Source organism: Helianthus annuus, chromosome 17, assembly GCF_002127325.2.
Source record: "Helianthus annuus cultivar XRQ/B chromosome 17, HanXRQr2.0-SUNRISE, whole genome shotgun sequence".
Lineage (NCBI taxonomy): Eukaryota > Viridiplantae > Streptophyta > Magnoliopsida > Asterales > Asteraceae > Helianthus > Helianthus annuus.
The window spans coordinates 35220819-35232515 of record NC_035449.2 but is presented as its reverse complement, the minus strand read 5'-3'; positions in this window follow the sequence as shown (position 1 = coordinate 35232515).

Below are 11697 nucleotides of genomic sequence, written 5' to 3'. Positions count from 1 at the left end.
TTTCGGGCAACACAAGGCCCAACCCATCTGGCTCTTTGAAGGCAATCTCGACCCGTAGTGGTAGGACCTTAGGAGAGGTAGTGAGACCCGAGAGTGTTGAGATAGAAGATGAGGACCCCGTAGATGAGGAGATTGAAATGGAGGCGCCCGGTAAAGTGCAACCTAGGTTAATCCCAGAAAGTACCGCACACACCGGGGGGCCTTCGAGTGAGAAGAGTGTAGGAAAGAAACCCGTTCAGGTTGTTCCTTCACCCAATGTTGATACTTCCCGTGCTCCGTTTCCTTCCCGCCTTAAAAATCGAACTTATTCCAAAGAGTACGGGAAATTTTTAGAGATCTTTAAGCAGCTTAGGATCAACCTTCCTTTTATAGAAGCTCTTCAATCAATGCCGAAATATGCAAAATTCCTAAAAGACCTTCTAAAACGCAAGGATAGGTTAGGAGAGGTTTCTAACATCCCCCTTAGTGGAGGATGTTCCGCCGTAGTGTTGAACAAGGTTCCGGAAAAATTGACGGATCCGGGCCTTTTTACCATCCCGTGCTTGTTTGGGAGTGATACCGAGTGTAGGGCCCTAGCCGACCTAGGAGCGAGTATAAACCTAATGCCATATTCTTTGTATGAGAGGTTAGGTCTAGGAGAGTTGTCACCCACACGCATGTCTTTGTCGCTAGCCGATAGGTCCGTTAAGTATCCACGAGGCATTATTGAAAACCTTCTAGTCAACGTGGATAAGTTCGTCTTCCCCGTAGACTTTGTCGTTCTTGATATGGAAGCCGACGAAAAGGTTCCCATCATTCTAGGACGCCCATTCTTGTGTACCGCCAAGGCCATCATCGATGTCTTCGACGGGAAAATCACACTTCAAGTCGGCGAGGAGAGGGTGACTTTCGAGATAGCACGCTCCATGGAACACCCTAGTGGTTCCGACGATCTTAGTAGTCCTTGTCATTCGGTCTATTTCATAGAGTCTTTCTTATCTTGTGTTGACCATTGCTTTGACTACATTAGTGGAGCCGACCTAGTCGAGAGTAGGATAGAGGAGGTAGTTGAGAAGGTAGAGGAGATTGTTAGTGAGAGTAAAGAGGTAGACGAGGACGAGTGGGTCCCCGAAGTGCTAGAATTGAGTGAAATAAAGAGTGAGAGTGAAAGTACTCCTATAGAGAAACCCGCCCCTTTAGAACTCAAGGTCCTCCCATCCCACTTAGAGTATGCTTTCTTAGGTGAGGGTTCTGAGTATCCCGTCATTATTTCGTCTAAGTTAGAGGAGGGAGAGAAGGGTAGGTTATTAGAGGTGTTGAGAGTGAATAGGAAAGCCATTGCATGGCGTCTTTCGGATATCAAGGGCATAAGCCCCGCCTATTGTACCCACCGAATACTCATGGAAGATGACTATAAGCCGGTGGTGCAACCTCAAAGGCGCCTTAATCCGAACATGCAAGAGGTTGTTAAGAAAGAGGTTCTTAAGTTGTTAGATGCCGGGGTAATTTACCCCATTTCCGATTCACCATGGGTTAGCCCGACCCAAGTCGTCCCAAAAAAGGGTGGGATGACGGTGATCATGAATGAAAAGAACGAGTTAATCCCTTTCCGTACCGTTACCGGTTGGCGTGTATGCATAGATTATCGAAAGTTAAACGACGCCACCCGGAAAGACCACTTCCCCTTACCATTCATTGACCAAATGTTGGAGCGTCTAGCGGGTCAACAATTCTATTGTTTTCTCGATGGATTTTCGGGTTATTTTCAGATCCCCATCGCCCCGGAGGATCAAGATAAAATGACATTCACATGCCCTTACGGCACTTATGCGTATCGCCGCATGCCTTTCGGGTTATGCAACGCTCCGGCAACTTTCCAAAGGTGCATGGTAGCCATATTCCAAGACATGCTTGAGACTTCCATGGAGGTTTTCATGGATGACTTCTCGGTTTATGGCACCACTTTCGACCAATGTCTTTCTAATCTTGATAGGATGCTTAAGAGGTGCATAGAGACAAATCTTATGTTGATTTGGGAGAAGTGTCACTTTATGGTGACGGAGGGGATAGTGTTAGGACACAAGGTGTCGAGAGAGGGCATAGAGGTGGATAGGGCCAAGATAGATACCATAAGTAGATTGCCTCCACCTACTAGTGTTAAGTCCGTTACGAGCTTTTTGGGTCATGCGGGCTTTTATAGGCGTTTTATAAAGGATTTTTCCAAAATCACACGCCCGATGACTAGGCTTTTAGAGAAGGATGTACCTTTTGTCTTCGACGAGGAGTGCATCAAGGCGTTCAACTTCTTGAAAGAAAAACTTGTTAGTGCCCCGATACTTGTTTCGCCCAATTGGAGCTTACCTTTCGAGCTCATGTGTGACGCAAGCGATTATGCCGTAGGTGCGGTCCTAGGTCAAAGAGTCGATAAACACTTTCATCCGATCTACTACGCGAGCAAAACTCTAAACGATGCTCAAGAGAACTATACCACGACGGAAAAGGAACTCTTAGCCGTAGTGTTTGCGTTTGACAAGTTTCGCTCATATCTCGTGCTTTCTAAAACCACCGTGTTCACCGACCATTCCGCTTTGCGATTTCTGTTTCAAAAGAAAGACGCAAAGCCGCGTCTTATTAGATGGATTCTTTTGCTCTCCGTGTTCGATATAGAAATTAAGGATAAAAAGGGAGCAGAAAACGTGGCCGCCGACCACTTGTCACGATTAGAGGATCCAAAGAGAGAGGAGGTTCGTGAGGATTCCATAGGAGATACCTTTCCCCACGAAACCATAGATTTTGTTAGTGCCGAGGTAGAGGGTTTGCCATGGTTTTCGGATTTGGCAAACTATTTGGCAACCGGAGATCTTGTGAGGGGTATGTCCTACCAACAAAAGAAAAAGCTTCTTAGGGAGGCTAGGAAGTATATTTGGGACGACCCTTACCTCTTTAGGATAGGTGGAGATAGAGTGCTTAGGAGATGCGTTTCAAAGGAGGATGGTTTAGACATCCTTAGACATGTGCACGAGGGTTTAACGGGGGGCCATCACGGAGCGAATGTGACGACACAAAAGGTTTTTGATAGTGGGTTTTATTGGCCAACGGTAGTTAAGGATGCCGGAGAGTTTGTTAGGACTTGTGACCGTTGCCAACGTACCGGCAACATCTCATCCAAGGATGAAATGCCTCAAAATCCCATCAATGTCTTGGAAATCTTTGACGTATGGGGCATTGACTTCATGGGACCTTTCCCATCCTCTAGTGGGAATAGGTACATCCTCGTGGCCATTGACTACGTTTCGAAGTGGGTCGAAGCTCAACCTTTGCCCACCAATGATGCCCGAGTGGTGGTGAGATTCCTTAAGAAGTTGTTTACTCGTTTCGGAGTCCCTAAAGCTATCATAAGTGACCGTGGCACGCATTTTTGCAATTCCGCCATGGAAAAGGCACTTGCACGCTACGGTGTCACTCATCGTCTTTCTACCGTGTACCACCCGCAAACTAGTGGCCAAGTAGAGAATGCTAACCGAGGGGTGAAGAGAATCTTAGAGAAAACGGTAGGAAAAAGTAGAAAGGATTGGTCGGAAAAGCTCGACGACGCTTTGTGGGCATTCCGTACCGCCTATAAGACACCGTTAGGCACAACACCCTTTATGATCGTGTATGGCAAAGCTTGCCATCTTCCGGTAGAATTAGAGCATAGGGCGTTGTGGGCATTAAAAACCGTAAACCTTGACCTTACCGAAGCCGCAAGGAGGAGATTCTTCCAGATTCATGAGTTGGAAGCATTGAGGGATGCCGCTTATGAAAGATCATGGAGTATCAAGGAGAAAACTAAGGCATTGCATGATAGGCGGTTGAGAGGTTTGAAAGATTTTAAGGTAGATGATAAAGTACTTTTGTTCAACTCACGGTTGAAATTGATAGCAGGAAAGTTGAAATCGAGGTGGAGTGGCCCGTATGTGGTGAAAGAAGTGTTTCCATACGGCACGATTGAGCAATACGATGAGGTCGACAAAGGTGTGTGGAAGGTAAACGGCCATAGACTGAAACATTACTTGGGAGGTCCTATTGATACTACTGAAGAGGAAGAAATTCCTCTAGAGGACCCACCTACCTTTGCCGAACAGTGAGCGCGAAAAGCTTCGCGTGTAGAGTATGTACCATTTGTAAATTTCTTAATTTTTCGTGTTTTTCATAGTTTTTCGTAGTTTTTCGGTTTGTGTTTTGTGTCGTTGAGAATTTTGCAGGTCTCATCATCGCTACGGAACGGAGAAAGCACGAGAAAAGAGGTCCCAGGTAAGTATTTTAATCACTTAGAAAAAAATTTTGAGGTTTTTGGTTGGGTTGGGAAAGAGTTTGAAATTTTTCTAAGGCATGAACAAGGATTTTTCACGAAACATTCTGCCAAAAACAGACCCTCGCGCGACGCCTAGCTCCTTCGCGTTACGCGAGGGCTTAAGGGTTCAAAACAATTGTTTTCTTCACCGCCGCGCTACGCGAGGCCTGGGTGACCCCCTGTCGCGTCACGCGACGCTCCCCTGGCCCTTTTAAAATCAGTTTAAAGTTGAACCTGTTCGCTGAAACCCATCCTTTCCCCTTTCCAAACCCTAAAACGCGAATTTCACCATTTTCACCATATCTCACTCGTTTTTTCACCAAATCGCTCCATTTTTCTTCCAAAATCACCACAATCACGTTCCCCACAATCTTAGCCATCTTTTTCACCCGATTTCTCACCCCATTTTCGCGATTTTGGGCAAGTTCGTGTGCAAAAAAGTTCAAGACCTCATTTTTCTTGTTCAATCCGATTCCAAGCTATGTTTCTTGTAATTTCTCACTAGTAGGTAGCTTTATTGCCTTGTTTTAGTGTCGGGTCAGTCTTGTCTTGGTGTTAGGGTTTGTGTAGGGTCTTAAAGTTAGAATTTTTGCTCCTCTTTGTCATGTTAGTGGTATGTAGGTGGTAAGGTTTGGATGTTACTTACAAATCGGGTCTGCGGATGGTTCGGGTTGGTTTGCTTGAGGTTGTTTGGCACGTATGGGGTATGTTTGGACCACTACGCATCATGTTTAAGCTTTGCGGGTTTGTTTGGGTGTAACTATGGATTTTTGCTAAAAAAAAAAATAAGTTGTTGAACTGATTTTTGCAAACGAATTTAGTTTCCTTAACAGATTTTGTTGCTTCAAATGTTATGTTAAGGTTTAAAATGTCCAACTCTCACGTGTTTTCGCCTCAAGTGTGGGGATATTTTGGCACTTATGCTTAATTGGGGACAATTAAAGTGCCGGGAGGAGATAGTGTACATTGAGTCGTAGTTCGTTCGAGTCGTGAGTCTAGAAGTGTTTTTAGGATAGTAGTTTGAGTCTAGTGTCGGGTTTAGTTATATGCATGTACAAGTTCACAACTTTTTGCCCGTACTCAATCTCCATTCGGGTGGAAGGATGTGTAACTTACGCCTTTGTAAACGGTAACCCATTTTTTCGAAATTAGCCGCGAACGAAATGCTATACGGCTATTTCTTTATTGTTTTTCTTTTTCTTTAAAAAATTATAAAAATACAAAAAAAAATTAAAAAAATTAAAAAGACCAAAAAAATAGCTCGTGGTACTAATAATCTGCATTGTTTTCTTGTCAAATATGTCTTGTTTTGCAGATCATGTCAGGTGCAGGGTCCTCGTCCAACCCAAGGAAGAGAAGAATCAAGTATCGTGGGAACGATAGGAGAGTGTACGCCAAGATTGACAAGTTGAGTGATCATCCGATGTTAGACTTTGATGAAGATACTGAAGAAAGGGTTAAGATGAAAAAGTATGTGGTAACCCAAACTTTGGAACATCGGATCATAGATTGGGAATGGTTGGAGAGTATGGGGGCGAGTGAGCGGGTCAATGAGTTGCTAGGGCCATGGTTGCGGATGGCTATGGATGCGTGTGATACCACGCAATATACCGAGCTTACTATAGAGTTCCATTGTACCTTCCGTCACAAGGAGGGTGCATTTTCTGAAGCAAATGCGGTATCATTTTCGTTGGGGAGGAATTTGTATGAGATGACTATACCCCAATTTGGGGTGGCACTGGGTTTGTATTCGTCGGAAGAGGTAGCGACGGAAGAGTTCGTGAATGGGCTTCGGGGTGTGTTTAACTATAATAGGCCGAAGAGTTTGGGCCCGACAGAGTTGGGTGAATTTTGGGATTCGATCTCGACACAGTCGTTCTCGCACACGAACCTTATCTCATCGGTTCGTGACCCGATTTACAGGTATATTTTAAAGATGTTAGCGACGACTGTGGTGGCGAGAAAGTCGGGGGAGAACAAGGCAAATTGGCTAGATATCTTCGCCTTGATGTGTATGGTGGAGAAGCGGAACTGGAATTTGGCTAGCTTCTTCGCGTGGTCATTCAATTGGCCTCGTCGGGGAGGTAAAAGGGCTGCTTTGGATATGGGCCCTTACATCACTAGGTTGGCAAGGAACATTCGGGCCCTCACAAAGTACAAACTTACTGAGATGAATGTGGGTATGCCTACAGTTCGTTGGGGTGTTTTGGACCTTCAGTTGGCGGGTATTCTCACCCAATCTGATCCACCAGAGTGGAACCATGAGGTTGGAGCTCCCCCACAGAGACAGCCGGTACCTCGAGAGAGGCGTGCAGTCCCTCCACCACGGCCGGTTAGACCGCCGAGACCCAACCCGTTCACCCCCGAGGCGGCTTTTGACTACACACAGGAGAGGTTGGATCAGATGGACAGTAGGATGCGGGTGGACCAGCAGTGGGTGATGCAGAACTACCACAGCCAGGATGATATGCTCCGATACATGATGTCAGGTATGGCACTTAATGCACCGATACCACAGCCTTTTGCCGGACTATTACCTCCACCGGTTTACGGAGGCGACCAGCAGGCCCCGTATGTGTATGGTCAGTACCCGGGGTATGACCAGTGGGGAGGTCAGAGTGGGTATGCCTACAGTGGTCAGTTCGGTTGGCAGCAGGCCGGCGGTTCAGGTATTCAGCAGATGGAGGAGGATTCTGGGGATGATGAGGAGTGATGGAGCAGATGGACTGAAGCAGCATATATCCTTTGATATCTTTATTTTTATTTATGCTGTTTTGGTAGATTCGATATGGTTGTACTAGCAGACATATTTTTATTTCTTGTTCGAACTTGGGATGTTGGTACGTTGAACGTTTGTAGTAGTTGGTTTGGTATGTTATGTTGGTTTTAGGTTGATGATTTGGAGCCGCTTTCCGTTCGTGTGTGAGGGAGTTTGGTACTGTTTGCTGAGCACGTTCGGTATTGGAGGGCTATGTGGAAACGACTGGCACTTTGACAGTCTCACATATTGAGTTAAGTCGTTTTCCTTCTTTTTGTTGTTGTTGTATTTTTATTTCGTCGTCGAGTCTAGTTAGTTAGTTTTTTCGTTTTATTTTTTTTAGGTAGTTGTTGAGTCGTATTTTCGTTCTTGCATTAGGGACAATGTAATCTCTAAGTGTGGGGATGGGATACATGTAAATATTGAGTCTTAATTATAAAAAAATACAAAAAAATTAAAAAAATTGAAAAATCAGAAAATGTCTTTCGAAATAAAAAGAAGTTTGCATTTTTTGAACGGAAAATGATAGAAAAAACAAATTTTTGCTCGGGTTCAAATAATAATAATATGAGATTATAATAAACTGAGTTTGCGTCTAGTTTGGGATATGTGGATAGGCCCGGGTTTGGTTTTAAGCCCCTTTGAGTTAATATACCTTAATTGTCGGTCTGCTAGTGGGTTCTCGCCTGGGAAATATGGGAAACTAAAACTGGCAAAAATAGTATAAGGGATGCCGTTATAAGCTAAGATAGTTAGAGTTGTTTATCTTATCTCGTTGAAGAGAAAAAAAATAGAATAAAAGTGAGCTAGAAACTAAATGAAAGTAACACAGGCCTATGTAATCCGAGTTGGGGATAGCGACTCTACAGCCGGAATGCCTCTGGGATGTGTGAAATCGACTTGCCGAATAAAAGTACCGAAACCTATGTAATCTGTGATTGGGGATAGCGACTCTACAGTCGGAATACCGCTGGGTTAGGGAAAGCATCGTCTAGTCTCACGAATATAAACTTGAAAAAAAAAAAGAAAGCAAGCTGAAAAAGAAAAAAAAATGAAAAAAAATATAGATTTGATTTCAAACTCTCTTTATCTTGGTATAAAACGGTTAGGAATTGGTCAAATGATCGTTCTTTTAGTCCTATAAGCTTGAGTTGGGAGTAGGTGGACTGTTGATTCTAGTGTGAGACCCTAGGTGGATTGACCGCACTTAAATTAAATTCACATGATAAGGGTTTGGGATTGGATTCGGGTTTAGAGTGGATAAAGTATATTCGCAATCGCAGCTAACGCAAATCTTGGTTTTAATTAATTATACCTATATTTTTGACCCGAGTAATTATTTGTTTCTGATTCCGTTGCATAATTCTTTTTTGAGGACGAAAAAAGAGTAAGTGTGGGGATGTTTGATGTACTGAAAAGTACATATGTTTATAGTGTATATTTTGGTCAGTTTTCAGTCATCTTGAGTCTGTTTTAGGTTAGAACTATGATACTGCTGACGTTAAGCTTTGATTTCAGGTCCCGTAGCTTAAAGTGTTGAAAAACGAGTAAAAACGAGCAGTTCGGAAGAAAAACGGGATTCGTACGCGCGTCGGAGAAGCTGGAATTCGGAAAATAATAAAAAATCAAGAAATTGAGTTTGGAGGCGCCGCGTGACGCCATGCCACCCTCGCGTCACGCGAGGGTCCCTATTTGACCGATTTTGACTTCTGATTTTAGGGTTGGACTTCATATTACCAAGAAACTTAACTGAAAACCCTAGTTACGAACCAAGAAACCCTAGGACGAATTTCAGAGGAGATTTTGAGCTTTTCGGAGTATTTTGCCGAACGGGAATCATCCGGTTGAAGCTTGGATCGTGAGAGTGAAGATCTTTCGGGTTTTATCTCCCGGTGTTCATTATTTTCGCGTTTTCAATACTTTACGATGAATTCTTGTTTTGAACTTGTTTTGTTTGATTTGAACAACATGTTTCTTGGCTAAACTTAGATACTACCTAGATTTGATGAAGGTTTAATTTATGTTTGGATCTTTTAACGGTTTTATTGAATTGATTATGGATTGACTTTGAAAGTAAAGTATTCTAGATTTTCTGATTTGGTGCGTGTGCGTATTTACTTTTGATTGTGGATTGTTTGCTGTTTCACATAGATTTTAGTGACGGTCTTTATCACATAATAGATCTGTGTTGATTATTTGCATCCTTGCGGGTTCGGGTAATTTTTGGGTAAATCGGCCGATAGCCTTAGAAACAGTAATTAAAATACAATTAGGAGTAAATATTCTGCTTAACTTGTCGCTGAGAGGCTCGAGTTAGTTATTAGGTCGCGGTGCAGTATATAGCTAAATTAGATTTTGAGAGAAGTCGAAGTTAGTTCCCTAATTGCAGTGGTGTCTAATAAACCAAGTCAGAACCTAGAATTGCCTTAGATTATCGCGCTGAGAGGTAGATAGTCGTATTAGGGCACTTTTAGAGTCGTTAGAGGACTGAGAGGAAATCTAACAGTCGGTAATCATAACAGCCTTGTAGGGTTTCCTAGGTTTCTTCCTGAGAAGGGTCGGGAAGTCTTAGCATTGAAATACCTTAAGGTTTAGTATTTTACGATCCCGGCTCCATACATCAATAAAACCGTTAGAAGTCCATTCGTAGTTAAACTGGATTCAAGTCTAGGTAGTCCTTAATCTCATCTGAATCAAAACCCTAGTTTTCGTTCGTGTTTTTAGTTAATTTCAATTTAATCATAATTTTAGGATTTTAGTAAAACCCCCCCCCAAACACAATATTCGTTTAGTCGTGTCAGTGTCTAGTCTAAGTTGAGTCGTTAACATAATTCATAGAGTCCTTGTGGGTTCGACATCCGGACTTACTTTGCCGTGCTAGAGTCGACCGGTACACTTGCCGGTGAGTAGTTTAGTCAGGTTAAAGAGTCTAGATTTTTATTACTTGAGTCTTAATTTAGGGTAATTTTAGTTTAATTAGTTGAACTACTTTTTCCACATCAATGTTCTAAAGAAGATGGGTATCCCCGAATCCGATATCATACCAAGATCCTCTGTACTCGTGGGATTCAGTGGCGAGACTAAGAACACTCTGGGGGACATCAAACTCCCAATTTATCTTGAAGGACTACATAATTATCAAAAATTTTGTGTTATTGACTGTTTATCTTGTTGCAATGTTATCCTTGGCAGGCCTTGGATACATGATATGAAGGCAGTCCCATCCGCCTATCATCAATATGTGAAACTTCCTAGTCCTTGAGGGATCGTGAAGATTGATAGCGATCAACAGGAGGCTAAGAACTGCTACACCTCGTCAATGAAACCAGCTTCAAAGTCAATGGCACAATAGCAATCAAAGTATCCTCCAAGGGATGTCTTGGAGGCAAGAGAGCAGGATGTAGTAGAAATCCTCATGGATCCTGGTGATCCTGAGTCCAAAGTCTATATAGGATCAGGGATCCTTGGCGAAATGAAAGAAGACCTCATATCCTTCCTCAAAAGGAGGAAAACCACTTTTGCATGGAAACACGAAGACATGACAGGTATATCTAAAGATATAATCACTCACAAACTTGGCATTGACAGGTCATTCAAACCAATCCATCAAAAGAGGAGGAAGTTTGCACCAGAAAGAAATGCCATTATCCAGGAAGAGGTAGAGAAATTTCTCCGAGCAGGTATGATTAGAGAGGTCAAGTATCCAAGATGGCTGGCCAATGTGGTTGTTGTTCAAAAGAAAAACGGAAAGTGGAGGGTATGTGTCGATTTTACTGATTTAAATAAGGCATGTCCCAAGTATCCTTTCCTATTACCCCACATTGACTCCATGGTGGATGCAACGGCGGGTCATGAACTGTTAACTTTTATGGATGATTCATCTGGATTTCAGCAAATTCAGATGGAACCATCTGATCAAGAGGATACAGCCTTTATGACTCCCACTAGTATATACTGTCATATTGCTATGCCATTTGGATTAAGGAATGCAGGTGCAACTTATCAAAGGCTGGTGAATATGATGTTCAAGGATCAGATTGGACAAACTATGGAGGTTTACATAGACGATATGGTGGTAAAACCCAAAAAGGCTGAGGATCACCTAAGGGACTTGGAGGAAGCATTCGATATCCTTGACAAATATAACATGAAACTTAATCCTTCAAAATGTCACTTTGGTGTTAAAGCAGGTAAATTCTTAGGATATATGGTGACAAAGAGAGGCATTGAAGCCAGTCCAGAACAAATCAAAGCTATAGTGAACATCAAATCTCCTGCCAATGCTAAGGATGTCCAGAGGCTAACAGGCAGGATTGCAGCTTTGAACAGATTCATATCCAAATCCTCAGAAAAGTGTAAGGAATTCTACGATATCCTGAGGAAAAACAAGAAATTTGAGTGGACTGAGAAGCATGAAAGTGCCCTAAGAGCTCTTAAGGATTACCTATCCTCGGCTCCTGCCTTGATGAAACCGGAAAAAGGAGATGTGTTATCCTTATATCTTGTGGTATCCTCAAAAGCAGTAAGTGCTGTCCTTGTTAAGGATCACGAAGGTACACAACATCCTGTCTATTATGTAAGTAAGAGTTTACTTGATGCTGAATCCAGGTATTCACACCTAGAAAAA